General features: G+C 39.8%; 1 protein-coding gene across 1 annotated transcript in view; it reads right to left on the reverse strand.

The window, feature by feature from the left end:
* Window positions 1-18,652, reverse strand: part of LOC150080628 (partner of xrn-2 protein 1-like) — a 127,751-nt gene that overhangs the window by 96,227 nt on the left and 12,872 nt on the right. The gene's annotated exons all lie outside the window — the stretch shown is intronic.

The following is an 18,652-nucleotide window of genomic DNA, read 5'->3' on the forward strand; positions in this document are numbered from 1 at the left end:
CTTAAGGTTTGTATGTGCAGCAGAGGCCCATATTTCTGCACCATAGAGAATGGAAGGGTAGACGGTGGAGGTGATGAACCTTTTAACAGTGGCAGGATGTCGGACGTGTAGCAGCTGCTGCTTTGAGATCCACCATAGATGAGAAAATCTGGTACTGAGTTTGTCGATCTGGTTGACAAAGGACATCTTTTGGTCGAACAGAACGCCAAGGTCTGTGTGCGAGGGTACGTTTGGTATTCGTACCCCTGCGAGTGAAACGTTGAGTACTGTCGGCATGGATTTAAGGGAGAATATAACCTGAGCAGACTTCAGAGGGTTGATTTTTAGATTGAAGTTTGCCAGGTACAATTCTAGATCCTTAAGTTGGGAATTGATCCTGTTGCTGAGCTGGGCGGGGTTGTCGCCAGGGTTAATTGGAGTCAGCAGTTTGAAGTCATCGGCATAGCATAGGAGACCATTCGTTGAGGCAATAATGGGCACGATGATGGCTGTGAACAGGACACCAGACAGGACACCACCCTGCGGTACTCCAGCAGTAATGTCGCAGGATAGGGTATGTTGCTGCCGATGGAGAATAAGTATTCTGTGACTGAGAAGTGATTCCAAAAAGCACAGCATATCACCTCGAATGTGAAAACTCTCCCTAAGTAGGAGGAGCAAGGCCGGAATCGACACGGCATCAAAGGCTGCGCTTATGTTGAGGTATGTGGTTGCTAGCTCAGCTCTTTGTTCGAATGCTGAGAGAATTCGTTCTGTGGTGGCTGCCAAGTTAGTGATTGATGATTTTCCTGCGATAGCATAGTGGATTTCAGGTGGTTTCGTCTGGAGGATTTGTTGAGTGATTGTGGGTAGCAAAGCCTTTTCAAGAGTTTTTAACAGACAAGAGGCAACTGATATGGGTCTGAACTGGCTGACGTTTGTGGCAAATTGGTTTTTGGGGATGGGGTACACTCTGTATTTATTCCACTGGGGTGGGAAATAATGCTCAGCGAGGCATCTGTTGTAGATCGAGAGAAGAGGGCCTATGATGAATGTGCTTAAGCATTTGATCATAAATTGTGGAATTCCATCCTCCCCAACAGTGGCTGTTGTGGGAAGGGAATTGATGGCATGTATGAGCTCCTGTTCCGTGATCTGGATAGTCCCTAGGACATCCGAAGGGTTTTCATAGTCAGGCTGGACAACTGTAGATGGGACTGTGGTTGTATTTGAAAATCTGGCGATGTATTTGAGCCATTCTTGAGGATCAAGCATGTGATTGAATCCACCATGTGGGGCAGCATAGAATGGCTTTCCTTTCCTCAGAGTGCGGTTAAGGTTCACTTGGATTGCGTCAGCTTTCTTTCGATTAAAGTGGGCCCTGGCACAGGAAAAGGCGATTCTGTCTTTACTGTCATTCGTATGCTTCCATTTCTTATGTAGGACTTGTTTCATTTTGAAGCTGTTGTTAAGATCAGCAGTCCACCACGATCTGGAACGGGGAGTTACTGTTACTCGTTTGGTGGCAGCATAGTCGGTGACGGATTTAATCCAGTCAGACAGGAGTGTCACTGCAAGGCTGAGGTCGCAGTCAATGAGGACATCCCAAGGAATGCAAGATGCTGCTTCTACACAGAGTTGAGGATTAAGGTATTTAGGTGCTGAAACGTATTTGACTATTTTGTTGTCAGGGATGTTGAAGTTTGGCACCTGCAATGACCATGTCAAAACTATGGGCTGGTGATCAGACAGGAAGAATGCGATGGGATCATCCTCAGCTGTGCATGGCGTTGAAGCAAAAGCGAGATCCAGTAGGTTCAATCCCCTGGTGGGGTTCTCATTGACCCGTATCATGTTGATGGATTCGAAGAACTCGCAGAGCCTGATAAAGAGGTGATGTCGGTTTGGAGGCAGGTTAAAATCACCACAAACAAGGCGTTGTGCAGACGGACGAAGATGGTTTAAGAGCCAATTCCCTAAATCTTCAATAATTTCAATTGTAGGCCCTGGGGGAATATACACAGATGCGATATCAATGTGGCTGGAGTGGAAGCGTAGCGAGACTATAATCGCTTCGAAATCTTCAGTTGTAGTTGAGGTCGAATTCTCATATGAGAATAGGGAGGTGTTGTACAGTATGGCTACTCCACCGCCTCTAGATTGCTCCCTGGATGCAGTCAGCATGTTGTAACCAGCAATAGCTGAGCAGAAGAGTGTATCTTGATTAGGTTGAAGCCACGTTTCTGCTAGGCAGACCACATCAGCGACCTGGGAGAGGAAGATCTGTTCTGCTGAGTCTAGTTTGTTCCTAATGGACCTGATATTTTGGAAGTACACCCTGATGACGGGTGTTCGACGAACTTCCGTCCTGATTGGAGGTGTTCTGAGTTGGCGTGTTCGAAAGCGAACGGCTCGACGTCCTGACGAAATATGGACTGGTATTTTATGGGGTCCATCACCTAGGGGGCTCAGGATACTTGTATCATGGCGGAGTGGTGCCTTAACAGTGGGGTTTGGCAGAGGAGCAGTGGTACGAAAGGAGGACTGTTGAGATCTTTGGAAGTTGTCTGGGAACAAGTCCAGTCAGCTGTGGGTAGTGATGTTGCAGACTTCGTTTTGGTGCAGAAGTGGAGGTTGGGGAAGGTGACTGGTTCTCCTATTATAGAAGGGTCGAATAATGGTGCCAATAGGCCAGATAGATTCGGTTCCAATTAAATTGAACAGGTCCTGTGCGCATTCAACCCTGAACGATGCGCAGCGGGGGTTCCTGGTGTGAAGTTGCTGCACCTTTAGTCGAAGGTTTAGTTGATCACGTAGAACCTCAGCAACATGGTTTGCTGTGGTATTTGGGGCTAAGCGAGATACGAAAAGTCCACTAGAGGATCTGGACTTCTGCCGTCTGGGAGGTGTGTGGGAAGGCTGCAGTTTGGAGTTGGTCGATGTGCCAATTCGAAGCCATTCACGTGAGGCCGTACTTGTTCGTTGGCTCACTCTGAGGTTCATACTTGTACTTTCCTCTGGTTGCATAGGATAGGATGGATATGCAGTGGGGTGAACTGGGAGTGGAAATTGTAATGTGGAGGAATTCGCTGGTTCGAATATTGAATTCGCTCCGACACTTAATCCCAGGCCTTGTGAATATGAGAATTGCGAATGAGGTATGACAGGACAGGCATTGCCAAGAGTTGGGTGTGAAGGTGGAAATGATGACTTTTGCCTCATTGGCATAGAGGTAGAGAATTCGTTATTGCAAGTAAGAGAGTTTATACATGCGGTGCCATTGACCGTTGGTGGAGCCTGCTTCTGTAATTGTGGAAACCTCTCTTTTGTTGAGTGGTGATTAACATCAGTTGCCCTTTTCAGGTTCTTCTTGAGCGCACGTGAATGATGCACTTTTGTGGATGGTTGTTGTCCTTTCCCATCTGTTTTTAGAAGCTGGCTGGAGTGAGGAGATGGCGCTCGACGAAATCCTGTGTTTAGCCGTTTTTCAGTTTCGTTCCTACCTGGAGCTTCTGATGGAGGACTGGGGATTGATTTTTTCCTACATTCGGGGCAGACTGATACTGTAATGGCTTTTGGGTAATTTTTATATAATCTACGAAGTTCGTCTGAGTTCAGAAGGTTAGTGAGTTTGCTCGGATCTGCTAGCTTACTCGGTTCGATCTTATTATAGATATCAAGGAGTATAAATTTCATCTCCTTGTTTTCTTTGTGTAGCACTGTGATGTCGTCTTGTAGCTCTGCCAGTTGTGCTTTTGAGATTTCATTTCCATGATCTATTTTCGCTATTGCTTCTGATGAGGGTGTCCTGAAGTTTAATAATTTATTTTCAAGCTGATTAAATCTGGAGATCAGCCGCTCGGTAATCTCAACAACTGCGTCCTTGATTCCAGAATATGACACACCGGGTTCAGGTATCCTCAGTTCTAGAAGTTCGTCAGGTTTCGCACCTGTGATGTCGGTTCTCTGTTGCCCTGAGTCCTTTAACTGTGTAAACTCAGCAGAAAGTTGAGAGATTGCGGTCTGAATTTCGTTTACAGAATCACGTAGCTGAATAAAATCCCGACGGGATACGCACTCCGGATCGTTTTGTAAGTTAGGTGAAGTGTCATCGATATTCCTCGAGTCAGTAATCCCAGAGTAACGTATCAATATGAAAAGGACCTGGGGGGCAGATATGAAGGACCTATTGTGCAGGCAGATATGAAGTTTTTTGAGCAGTGCAGACGGTCTGCAAGAGTAGCTCATGGTGTTTTGTCAATGATATACAGGAATTTTTCTAGCAGGGATAAGGAGGTGATTATTCCCTTGTATAAGACAATGGTCAGGCCACACCTTGAGTACTGTTTACAGGTCTGGAGGCCTCATTTTAAGAAGGATGTAGAGCTGTTGGAACGAGTACAGAGAAGGGCAACAAGATTAGTGAATTGAACAAAGGGTTGCTCTTACGAAGAAAGGCTTAAGTTTTGCAAATTATAATGTCTGGAGACTACGCACCTGCGAGGTGATCTGATTGAGGTGTATAAAGCCTTGAATGGTTTGAGCATGCTCAATGTGGATGGGATTCTTCGTCTTGCTCAGAATAATCACCTGAGAGGGCATAAATTTAAATTGAGGAAAGACGGTTGTAGGATAGATGTGTGGAAGTTTGCCTTTAGCCAGTGGGTAGTTGATTGGTGGAACAAACTTCCATCTGTCGTTGTAGAAGTTGATAGCTTAAATAGATTCAAGGCAGAACTTGACAAACATTTGGAGCGAGTGGTTGGGTGAAATAAGGTTTTTTTTTTTTTTTTTTTTTTGGCTGATGCTATATAAGCTTGCTATCTTGCATCATGTGCCTTTGCCAATGCTGTTGAACTGAAAAAAAAAAAAAATAAAAAATAAAAAAAACATGTTAATAATCTACCAGACCAGAGATGTTAAAATAAATCACTCCCCCCCCCCCCAACCACCAGTAAGAGTTGATATAGTGGAAAGATGTGCTTGAGTGGGATGTAGTGAACCCCTACTGCTAGGTTTGGTTTATAATTCCGATAAGAAAGAACGAATATTTATTGATAACTACAAGTTTTTAGCATCCACAGGGTTGCTGTTGAAGATTTACTGGAAAACTAACAACTGCAAACTTAATATACCACTATCAGGTTTTATAAGGTACATGTGTTCCTTATTGAGATAAGAGTATTAAAAAAATGTAACATTTAACATTACCATTAGCAAGCTTATACATCCTCAACCAAAAAAAACACACCTCCCATTTCACATATTCGTTCCTTGCAATAGTTTGTCTAGTTCTTCCTTGAAATAATTTAAACCATCAACTTCCACAACAACAGATGCAAGTTTGTTCCAAAAATCAACAACCCATTGCCAAAAGGCAAACTTCTGCAGATCTGTTGTTCAACCATCCTTCCTCAATTTGAATTTGTGCCTTCTCATGTGTGCGTGGTCTAAACAGGAGGAAGAATCCCATCAGCATTGATTGAGCTTCCTCAATCCATTCAAAACCTTAAATACCTCAATCAGATCACCTTGCAGATGCCTAGTCTCCAGATGCTGCAATTTGCAGAACTGAAGAGTTTCTTGGTAAGATCACACTTCTATTAAGCTCACCAATATGGTTGCCCTTCTCTGTACTTGTCCCAGCAGCCCACATCCTTCCTAAAATTAGGCCTTCAGACCTGTATACAGTACTCAAGATATGGCCTGCCCATTGCCTTATATGATGGGGTAATCACTTCCTTGTCCCTGCCAGCAAAATTCTTGTATATCATTGACAAAACCCCATTAGCTGTCCTGGCAGCCTACCTGCATTGCTCAGATAACTTCATATCTGACTGCTCAATTACCCCCCCCCCATCTTTTTCATTTTCCACTACTATGAGTATAGTACCACTCATTTGGTACATTACTCTGGGGTTACTGCTACCCACATGCAGTACTTTGCATTTATCAATGTTAAACTTCAATTACTATTTCTAAGCCCATCTGCCTAATTTTTGTAGATCTTGTTGCAGCAGAGTAGCATATTGTCTTTACTGTCATTATGCCACCCTGCCAACCTTTGTATCATCTGCAAACTTGTATAATAAGTTTAATATACCTTCATCAACTATTATACTGGTCAACAAGGTTTTGCTAATATGGGTGAAAGCAAGCATTTTTTGTTAATTTGTGTGTGCTGATTATGAATATGACAGTAAAAAGTTTCTATCATGTCACATTTTTTAAAAAAATGCAAACACAGTTTAAAAAAAACCTATTTTTAAAAAAATAGTTTATTTTATTTTATTTTAGGTATTTTAAAAAAAAAACATAAAATAGTTTCAAAATCAACCAAAATCATCCAACATCGCACTCTATGTACCTTTCCTGGTTGAAAGGTACAGACAGACTGCAATGTCATTGCTATTAAATGCCTTAAGAAATATTGTTGGAAAATCTGTGTGGATTTAAAAGTAATCACTTTGCTTGGACTACAGGGTGGCTTTACTAAGTATTGTTGTTTTCTGTGTTTATGGAATAGTTGAGCAGTAGAGCATCATTATATGATGTTCTACTGCTCAACAAGGCTCCAGCTAATAGAAGTTTTTCTTAAATTTTTGCTGTTTTATTAACTTTAATTGGCATATTAATTTATTTCTAGAAGTATCTTTATATTCCTAGTAACGATTCCTAGTAACGATATGGAATCCCTTATCCCACACTCCACTTTAAAATCTCGTCCTTTATCTAAACCTTGGTTTTCCAATAAATGTGCTAAGGCTGTCCAAGAGAAGAATGTTGTATATCGTAATTGGCTTGTTTCTAATTCTTCAGTTTCATTTTCTGCCTACACCAAAGCTCGCAACAGTTGTAAAGCAGTTATTAATCAGTCCAAACTAGAGTTTGAACAGGCTAAGAGTAGAAAACTCGCTTCTTGCCTTAATGGTAGCCGAGCATTCTGGTCTCTTGCCAAAGCTATTGGCCGCAACTTTTGCCCATCTTTGCTCCCACCCCTGTCCAAACCAGATGGTTCTGTTGCCACTTCAGCCAAAGATAAAGCTGACCTGCTAGCATCCCATTTTTCTTCCAGCTCATGTATTAATGATCTTGGTAAAACACCTCCCACCATTCGTAACATGCTCCATTCAATGCCTTCTGTGGTCTTCCGTCAAAAGGATATCAGAAGGATTTTGATGAATCTTGATGCTAAGAAAGCTCCAGGTCCTGATGGTATTTCTCCACTTGTTCTCAAAACCTGTGCTCTTGAACTTACTCCTATTCTTTGCCGCCTTTTTTCACTTTCTTATTCCAAAGGTGTTTTTCCTTCTGCTTGGAAATTTGCTCATATCCAGCCAGTTCCTAAAAAGGGTGACAAATTCCTCCCATCCAATTATCGTCCCATTGCAATTACTTCTACTCTTTCTAAAGTAATGGAGAAATCAATTAACTGCCAACTCTTAAACTACCTAGAAACCTTCCGCCTGATCAACGATCACCAGTATGGATTCCGTCAGTGTCGATTCACTGGAGATATTCTGGCTTATGTTACCCATTTATGGACTAATTCAATGGAAAGGTTCGATGAAACACAAGTAGTTGCTCTTGACATCTCAAAGGCTTTTGATCGTGTTTGGCATAAAGGTCTTCTAAACAAGCTTCCATCTTATGGTTTGCCAACTGTTTTTAGTAATTGGTTATCCAGTTTTCTCTCTGATCGCTCACTAAGGGTGATGGTAGATGGCTCTCTGTCTTCTAACTTCTCCACTAATGCCGGTGTCCCCCAAGGTTCAGTTCTTTCCCCCACTCTTTTCCTCTTGTATATCAATGACCTTCTTCCATTGAGTGGAAATCCTATCCATAGTTTTGCCGATGATAGCACATTGCATTCAACTTTCCATTTTGAGAAACCTTGTCCTGCTCAATCAGCTTCAATTTCTCGAAAATCTGCTACCAATTCCTTAAATGCCGACCTTCAGGTAATTCTCCAGTGGGGAAAAGACAACTTAGTTGATTTCAACCCTTCTAAAACTCAGTCTTGTCTTATATCTCGCAAAAAGGATTCTTCTGCTCCTATGCTTATCTTTAGTGACACTCCGATTTCTAGGCAAAATGGTATATCTCTTTTGGGATTACCCTGACTTCTAATCTCTCTTGGCACAAGCACATTACAAATATTGCTTCCTCTGCATCTAAAAAACTTGGTTTTCTCTTTCGCTCTCGGCGTTACTTTTCTTCCAAACAGCTGCTCACTCTGTATAAATCGCAAATTCGCCCTGCCATGGGATATTGTTCCCACATCTGGGGTGGTGCCCCCAAAACCTCTCTCAGGCTTCTTGATTCCATTCAGAAGAGGGCAGTTAGGTTAATTAATGATTCATCTCTAACAGAGTCTCTCCACTCGCTTTCTCATAGATGCACTGTTTCTGCTGCATGCCTCTTCTACAGATACTTCCATGGGCACTGTTCTTCTGAATTGGCTTCTATAATTCCTGCTCTCTCTTTCAAAACAGTCCGAACACATGCCGCCACCAGCCAACATCCATTTACTGTCCAACTTCAAACTCACAGAACCAACTTCTCATCTTCCTCGTTTATTCATTAAACTGCCGTTTTCTGGAACAACCTTCCTTCATACGTATTTCCTGAAAATTACAATCTACAGAAGTTCAAGTCCAATGTCAACAAATATCTTCTTTCGTCTTCTTAACCTCAAACCCAAGCACGGTACTAAGTACTATAGGTTCTAATACCTCTCGTGTTTGGGGTTCACATAAAAAAAAAAAAAAAAAAAACTTAGTTTAATTTGAACTTAGAGATTTTATAGGTTATTACTTAGTATCGGTAAGGTTGTCCAAAAGCTTGTCCAATCCACATATTGGACAAGCTTTAGCAGCTTTGGCGAACGCTAAGTTTTTAATTATATTTAGCCATTTTATTGGCTTAATTGTTATATTAAATTTTTTTCTATAAGTAGCTTATAGACCTAGTCAAAGCTCCTTGGTTTATTTGAATTTAGATAGTGATTTTGAAAGTTAATTAAATACTTAGTGTCCATAGATTTACAGTTCATAACTTGCCGCCACTGTTATATAATACAACGTATAAACCAAATTAGATAGTGTAAGGTTTAACGTAAAACTAGATAGTGAAACACGTAGCACTGTATTAGAAATGTGTTAGCTTAGTATAGTATAGTATAATCAATTAATCGGTAAAATTTATTAATCTTATTAAATTTCATTGTCAATTAAATTGTACTTTTTTAACTAAATACATATAATGACCTAGATTTTACAAACGTAACATTATTAATTAATACATATAACTTGAAATTAGATACGAAAGTCATATAACGTAACTCGGACATAATATTCTATACTGAAATATATATTAGACGATGAAATGCACAAGGCATAATTTCTTATGGGTTTAGGTAATTAACTATATAATATCGGTGTAGATACACCGATATTATATAGTTAATTACCTAAACATAGTTTACACCATAGTTTACCCATAAATTTGAACTATGTATGTAGTGTGAAAGGCATCGTTTTACCTGTATCTCATATTGCGGGTGATACAAAAAATGTGAAGGACAGGGCGGATGCCCTCGAAAGATTTAAATAACAGTAGTCTTCTCTACTAGAGAAGTGTTATTTATTTGAAGTAGTGCAATACCAGCTATCTCGTCGTGAAGGCACCCACAATATGAGATACAATGAAAACGATGCTTTTCATGCTACACACAGTTCAAATTTATGGGTAAACTATGGTGTATCTACACCGATACTATATAGTGAAATATAGTGAAATATATATACATTTCACTTGTTTGGTATATAGTAACATGTGCTCAACTTTTTCATGCCTTCATGTAGTACAGTTCATTGTGGTAAGCAGCATTTAACTACTGACTTATTTATTGGTTATTCTAAATTATCTATTCTTCGTTTAATTTTATTTTATTATCTGTTAAGTACAGAACATATACCATTTTGAGTAATGAGATAATTTATGATAAATCAGCTAGTAATTGGATCTTATGAATTAGCCATTCCTCTATTTTTCTATATTATTCTATATTTCATCATTATCTTTATCGATCTAACACCATAAGGTACTCTTATAGACATACCATAATCCCTTACTCAAGGATTGGGAAGTTACACTCCAGATTAAATCCTATGTACAATTATATAAATGCTTTTTCTTTACTTTTCACTTTTTACTATCTAACCCTAATTTTCATACCTCAAGATCTATTAGAGTAATTCGAAGGAAATTGAGGTACTATTACTATACTTACCCCTACTTCCTTTCTCCTTTTGTTAGCTATAGCTTGCTTTTGTATAAATAAAAATAATACCACAACAGAAATTGAAAATTATAGCTGGCCTTCCTTTTCTTTTTCCTTTTTCTATATATTCGTTTCGAAGGTATCTGTCGGGCTAAATGTTATCTTGCCTGTTTGCTACTAAATTATAACATAATTAAGTTTAAATTTTAGACACTGTTAAGCAGGCAGATGGCAATCAGAAACAGATAGCTCTGTTAATTATTAGTAAGATACATTGAGAGGGTTAGGCCTTGAAAAAGTCCCTTTCAATGTATCTCTACACCAATAGTTAACTACATAATCATTATTATATTATATTTTTTTATTTTATTACTAATTATATGTTTACTTCCAGGGTTTGGCCATGTATGCCTGCATGGGTTATTTTATTTTTATAAGTTATTTTGGCCTTATGGCCTACTGCAAGCTGTATACTGTTGTGTTCATATACACGTTCAGCATCTGTATAGTACTTATTGTGCTTTTACTATAATAACTAGATTACAGACTAATGTAATGTACAATCTGTTTTTGATGGCATTAATCTGATCTGGCTAATAACTTTTATATTCATCCCTATTGTTTATATATATATATATATATATAAACAATATATCATCCCTATTGTTTATATATATATATATATATATAAATAATATATCATCCCTATTGTTTATATATATATATATATATATATATATATATATATATATATATATATATATATATATATATATATATATAGTGTTATAACTGCATTGGGATATAAGTTTAGGGTTATATCTTTATATTGAAATTGAAGCGAAAGCATGACTCAGACCAGAGCAGCAAAGCAAAAGGCTCAAGCTAGGGAGTGTTGTCCTCTGAATCACAGCCTTTTGAAAAGTACTGCTTGTTTGATATTTATGGAGCATTCAGGAATGGGTCATGATATTGCCAAAGGGAATGTCTTTGTGGGCGCACGATGTAAGGAGTGTGAAGAAATCAGGTGCCAACTCAGCGTTGTTATGGGCCTATATAAGAGCTTGAAGGTTGGGTGGATGCCCTCGAAGGATTTAAATTAAGGGGACCCATCAAGCTCTCAGCTGTCCATATTAACACCAGAGCTTGCACTTGAACATCACACAACACAGCAGCAACCCCCCAAGGCAGAATATGCTGGTCCCAAAGGAACTAGTTGTGGTCGGTGACTATTGTCAGGGAAATGGGGAACATATTGTGCAAAAAAGATAAATGGAACAGGACCAGGGGCGAAGGTTGATGCCGCTGTACAGCAGATATCATCTTTTAAGGGCACAAAAGGTGATATTTTTGTACCCATTGGAACTAATGATATTAAGAGTAGAAGACTGGCAGAATTACTTAACAAGTACAGGTCAACATTGCAAAAAACTCGTGAGTTAGGGTTAAATTTGTAAGTGTCTACAATTCTGCCCAGACACAATAGGAGGGTGTATATGATGAAGGTCTTGTCGATCAATTTGGCCCTGGAGAGATTATGAAAAGATCAAGGAGAAGAATTTTTCTCAGCCTGGTCTGTGCTTGTTAACAGGAGAGTGCTTCCACAGGGATGGGATTCACTTTATTATTATTATAAGCCATATGGTGTAAGGAAGCCTGAGGCTTATGCTGCACCAGCCAAAAAAATAAAATAAAATAAAAAGGGTGCAAGAATATTTGCTGATGCTATCGAGGCAGTGTAAGGTGGGTCAGAAAACTGCTAGCTTGGGGGGGGGGGATACACGGACTAATAGATTAACAGTAGCCGCTGGTAAAGATGAAAGCGATTCTTGCACTGCTTCTATTGGAATGAGCAGCAGCCTGGAAAACATGGTGCTGGGGATTCCACAGACTGCTGGGAGTCATTGTAGAACTTGGGCTGTGTTAGGGTAGCTAAGAATTGAAATGGGTGCATATATACTTTTGTGTACACCAATGCTAAGAGCTTGGTATATAAATTTGATGAATTTGAGGTGTTGGTCAAAACATCAAAGGCAGACATTACTGGAATATTAGAGACGTGGTGTCACACAAATATAAGGAATGCACAACTGGAATTTTGGAAGTACAATGTGTAGAGGAAGGATAGACAGGATAGGAAGGGAGGAGGAGTTATGCTATTAGTTAAGAAACACAAAATCCAAGGAAGTACAGCCAGTAGACATGGCTGGACAGTGCGGTGTCGAGTCAATTTGGTGTGACATAAGCACTGGGAAATCAAAATTAAGAGGAGGAGTGTGTTATAAGCGAATGACTCTGATGAGTATAATAAACCGCTGTACAGAGAAATAGATTGGGCTAGTAAATCAGATTGTCTTATAATGGCAGATTTTAATTTCCCAGATATTGACTGGAATTTGTGGATTTAATGAACGATTGTTTTCTACAGCATCATGTTCGGGAGGCAACTAAAGGAAGTAATACTCTTGATCTGATTATCAGTAGTGATTCTTCATGCATTCAGAATCTGCAGATAAAGGAACTACTAGGTGGCAGTGATCACAGTGTGCTGAAGTGGGATTTACTCAAAGAGGTAACTACCATCAGGGGTAAAGGGAAGGGTTTTTGCTTTCGTAAAGGTGACTATGGAGGTCTGAGACAGTATTTAAATTCTATATGGTGGGGCCAACTGATGATGTTACCAAAAGCAAATTCAAAATGGGAAGTATTTAAAAAATTAATCTTGAAAGCTACTAGGCTTTTCATACCAACTAAGAAATATTGTTCAAGGTTTAGGACGAAATGAATGTCAGATGAATTAATGAGACATGTGGCAGAGAAAAAATGCATGGAATACATATAAATTAACAGGTGACACGGAAGCCTATGATAGATACAAGATGATCTGTGACCAAGTCACAAAGGAGGGTAGGCAGGCAAGAGCAGATTATGAGAAATCTTTGGCAAAGAATGCAAAGAAAAACAGCAAAGAATTCTTTACTTATGTAAACTCAGGACGGGGATGAATAAGATTGGTTCACTCAATATCGATGGTTCAACTATTGATGATCTGCTCAAGTAGCTAACAAAATTAAATGAGTATTTGCATCTTCATTCATATATGAGGAGTTATTCAGGGAGGGAGGGAGGGGGAATGCCAGAGGTGAATTAAACTCTTGCAGTGAGCTAGATGATTTTGTAATAACTGAGAGCAAAGTGAAGGAGAAATTGTTGAAGATAAACATAAAAAAGGCACCTGGGGTGGATGGGATCTATCCAGTTATATTAAAGGAGGCAGCCAAGGCAGGAAGTAAACCTTTAGCCATAATTATGAGAGTTTCCTTGGTTTCATGCAAGGTACCTATGGACTGCAGATATGCAAATGTGACCGCAATTCACAAAGGAGGATCAAAGGGCAACACAAGTAATTATAGACCCGTGAGTTTAACTTCTGTTCCAGGGAAATTAATGGAGACATTGGTTAAAGAAGCACTACAGGATCATCTAGACAAGACTTCAGTTACAGCTCGGACAGAGCATGGGTTTGTTAAGGGGAAGTCTTGTCTGACCAATTTGATTGGATACTATGATGTGGTCACAAAGGAATTGGATGCAAAGAATAATTTTGTTTGCATATATTTGGATCTTAGAAAGGCTTTTGATACTGTTGCACATGGAAGACTGCTGCACAAATTGGAGCAGTGTGGTATTGGAGGCAAATTGCTGCTATGGATAAAGGGATGGTTGCGTGGGAGAAAACAGAGAGTGGTAATCAATGGACACTGCTCTTTGTGGACTAATTTTATTAGTGGAGTACCCCAGGGTTCAGTGTTGGGTCCATTATTTTCTGTATTTATTAATGATATTGATAATGGTATATCACACTTAATGTCCAAGTCTGTAGACGATACAAAGGTCAGCAGCGTTGTTAACAACACTAATGCCAGTATGCTGCTGCAACAGGATCTAGAAAAGTTGAGCAGATAGGCTGAGAGGTGGCAACCGAAGTTTAATATTGACAAATATGAAGTACTGCATATGGGAAGCAGTAACCCAAGAGTAACGTATCAACTGTGTGGTACTACACTGACAATGGTGGAGAATGAAAGGGACCTGAGGGGTGGTTGTGCAGGCAGATATGAAGTTTTCTGAGTTGTTGTTGTTATTTTGGTTATTAGGAGCATTAGCAACTAAGGCCGTATTGCTCCGGGGATATGCAGTGGTCATTCCCTGACCTTTCCGCATCCTCCGTATTTGGTGGTCATGGGCTCGAACCCTGGTCTAATCAAGGAGCGTGCGTGTGCTATGAACTGCTACTCCTGCCCACCTGGCTATGGAGGTGCCGTGGATGAAGTTGCTTCAACTTCTGGTATATGACTGAAATCCAAGCCCCAATGTGTGTTTAAAGTTTATAGCCGAATGCTAATTGGTTTGTCTCAATATAAGTTTTCCACTGAGACTGGAAGAGACACTGCCTTACTACACTGCGTTGCAATCACTTCTGCTGGAAGACTGCTTATTTTGGCTACATAATTGGCATTAGCATTAGTAGAGGCATATGATGCAAGAAAGCAAGCTTATGCATCAGCCAAAAAAAAAAAAAAAAAAAACTTCCATTTTACCCCTCTGTTCATTCGAAATACCTGTCCAGCTGAGCCTTATATTTATTTAGGCCATTAACTTCCATAACAAGGGATGAAAGTCTGTTCCACCAACCAACTACCCGCTGGCTAAAGTCAAATTTCCGCACATATATCCTAAATCTGTCTTTTCTCAATCTGAATTTATGCCCTCTCAGGTGATTATTCTGAGCAAGAGGAAGAATCCCATTAGCACTGAGCATGCTCAAACCATTCAAGGTTTTATACACATCTATCAGATCACCTCGCTGGTGCCTAGTCTCCAGACACTGTAATTTGCAAAACTTAAGCCTTTCTTCGTAAGAGCAACCCTTTGTTCCATTCACTAATCTTGTTGCCCTTCTCTGTACTCGTTCCAGCAGCTCTATATCCTTCTTGAAATGAGGCCTCCAGACCTGTATACAGTACTCAAGGTGTGGCCTGACCATTGCCTTATACAATGGAATAATCACCTCCTTACCCCTGCTAGAAAAATTGCTGTATATCATTGAGAAGACACCATGAGCTACTCTTGCAGCCCATCTGCACTGCTCAGAGAACTTCATATCTGCCTGCACAATTACTCCCAAGTCCTTTTCATTCTCCACCACTGTCAGTGTAGTACCACACAGTTGATACATTACTCTTGGGTTACTGCTTCCCATATGCAGTAATTCATATTTGTCAATATTAAACTTTGGTTGCCACCTCTCAGCCTATCTGCTCAACTTTTCTAGATCCTGTTGCAGCAGCATACTGGCATTAGCGTCGTTAACAACAACCCTGCTGACCTTTGTATCGTCTACAGACTTGGACATTAAGTGTGATATACCATTATCAATATCATTAATAAATACAGAAAATAATGGACCTAACACTGAAACCTGGGGGACTCCACTAATAACATTAGTCCACAAAGAGCAGTGTCCATTGATTACCACTCTCTGTGTTCTCCCACTCAACCATCCCTTTATCCATAGCAGCAATTTGCCTCCAATGCCACACTGCTCCAATTTGTGCAGCAGTCTTCCATGTGCAACAGTATCAAAAGCCTTTCAAAGGTCCAAATTTATAATATCAAAGATATTCCCTGCATCCAGTTCTTTTGTGACTGCATCATAGTATCCAATCAAACTGGTCAGGCAAGACTTTCCCATAACAAAACCATGCTGTGTCCAAGCCATAACTGAAGTCTTGTCTAGATGATCCTGCAGTGCTTCTTTAACCAGTGCCTCCATTAATTTTCCTGGAACAGAAGTTAAACTCACAGGTCTATAATTACTTGTGTCAGCCTTTGATCCTCCTTTGTGCATTGGGGTTACATTTGCACATCTCCAGTCTATGGGTACCGCCACTGAGTCCAAGGAAGCTCTCATAATTATGACTAAGGGTTTGCTTACTTCCTTTGCTGCCTCCTTTAATATAACTGGATAGATCCCATCCACGCCAGGTGCCTTTCTTGTGTTTATCTTCAACAATTTCTCCACTTTACTCTCAGTTATTATAAGATTATCTAGCTCAATGCCAGAGTTGAATACACCTCTGGCATTCTCCTTGCTGAATAACTCCTCATGTGTGAATGTCGATGCAAAATATTCATTTAGTTTGTTAGATACCTGAGCAGGATCATCAAAAGTTGAACCATTGATATCAAGTGGACCAATCTGATTCATCCCCTTCCTTCTAGAATTTACATAAGTAAAGAACTCTTTGCTGTTTTTCTTTGCATCCTTTGCCAAAGATTTCTCGTAATCTGCCTTCACCTGCCTAACCTCCTTTGTAACTTGGTTACAGATCAGCTTATATCTACCATAGGCTTCTGTGTCACATGTTAATTTATATGTATCCCATGCATTTTTCTTCTCTGCCATATGTCTCATTAGTTCATCTGACATCCATTTAGGCCTAAACCTTGAACAATATTTCTTGATTGGTATGTAAAGCCTAGTAGCTTCCAAGATAAGTTCTTTGAATGCTTCCCATTTTGAATTTGCTGTTGGTAACATCAGTTGGTTCCACTGTATAGAATTTAAATACCGTCTCAGACCATCATAGTTGCCTTTACGAAAGCAAAAACCCTTCCCTTTACCCCTGATGGTAGTTACCTCTTTGAGTAAATCCCACTTCAGCACACTGATCACTGCCACCTAGTGGTTCATTTACCTGCAGATTCTTAATGCATGAAGAATCACTACTGATAATCAGATCAAGAGTATTACACCCTCTAGATGCCTCCTGAACATGCTAATATAGAAAACAATCATCCAATAAATCCACAAAAGCCTTGCTATTGTGTGAGTGACCAACCCACAAATTCCAGTCAATATCTGTGAAATTAAAATCCCCCATTATAAGACTCTCTGATTTACTGGCCCACTCTATTTCCCTGTACAGTTTCTTATTATACTCATCAGAGTCATTAGGCCTATAGCACACTCCTACTCTCAATTTTGATCTTCCCATGCTTATGTCACACCAAACTGAATCAACACTGCACTGTCCAGCAATGTCGACTGGCTTCACTTCCTTGGATTTTATGCATTTCTTAACTAATAGCATAACCCCTCCTCCCTTCCTATCCTTTCTGTACACATTGTACTCCCCAAAATTCCACTTTTGCATTCCTTATATCTGTGTGACACCACATCTCTGATATCCCAACAATATCTCAAAATCATCAAATTTATTTACCAAACTCCTAGCATTGGTGTACATGCAAGTATACATTCACCTGTCCTATTCTTAGCTATCCTAACACAACCCATGTGTTTACTTGTACCACAATGACTCCCAGCAGTCTCTGAAATATCCTGCATCTTGTTTTCCAGGCTGCTGCTGCTGCTGCCCCTTCCAACAGAAGCAGTGCAAGAATCACTTTCACCTCTGCCAGTGGCTACTGTTAATCTATTAGTCCTTGCATCCCCCCAAGCTAGCAGTTTTCCGACCCTCATAACATTGCCTCGATAGCATCAGCAAATATTCTTGCACCCTTTCTATTTAAGTGTATCCAATCCCTATAGAAGCAGTCTCTCCTGTTAACAAGTACAGACCAGGCTGAAAAAACTTCTACCCCTTGAGCCTTGCACAATCTTTTCAGGGCCAAATTGATCGACAAGGCTCGCATCATATACTCCCTCCTATCGTGTCTGGGAAGAATTGCAGACACTTTCAAATTCAACCCTAATTCACGGCTTTTTTTTCAACAGTGACCTGTACTTGTTAAGTAATTCTGCCTGTCTCCTACTCTTAATATCATTAGTAATTCAGGAATAGGGTTTTCCTGCAAGATATATACTAAGTGCAAAGGGCTTACGGAGGTCTGTAAGCTCTTTGCACAACACGCAAGGCATTATAATGTATACGGTAAATCCATTTCAATACACTTTCCCTATGTGAGGCATAAATAGAAGCACCATAATATAGTTTGCATGATTAGAGAACACCTTTTCTGGTCATCTTTATTAATTATTCTTGTACTTTACCTTATTAGTATAACACTGATTTTGTCATTTTGGATAATTATCATTTTTCAATAATTTGCTTCAGCTTTACTTCTTTTACCTTATTATAATCTTTATATATATGAGAGAGAGAGTTAGAAGCAGAAAGGAATCACCAAGAAAGAGAAGAATGATGATATCCGGCTCAGGACCTTGGCATACTCACATCTGGTGAGTATGCCAAGCCCATACTCACTAGATGTGAGCCCCTGGGGTACATTTAAATCTGTATTATTAAATTTCTTCATTAAATTTTCTTACTGCACAATTAATTCCTACTGGTGGCTACC

This window comes from Mastigoproctus giganteus, chromosome 9, assembly GCF_048544385.1.
Source record: "Mastigoproctus giganteus isolate SK-2022 chromosome 9, ASM4854438v1, whole genome shotgun sequence".
NCBI lineage: Eukaryota > Metazoa > Arthropoda > Arachnida > Uropygi > Thelyphonidae > Mastigoproctus > Mastigoproctus giganteus.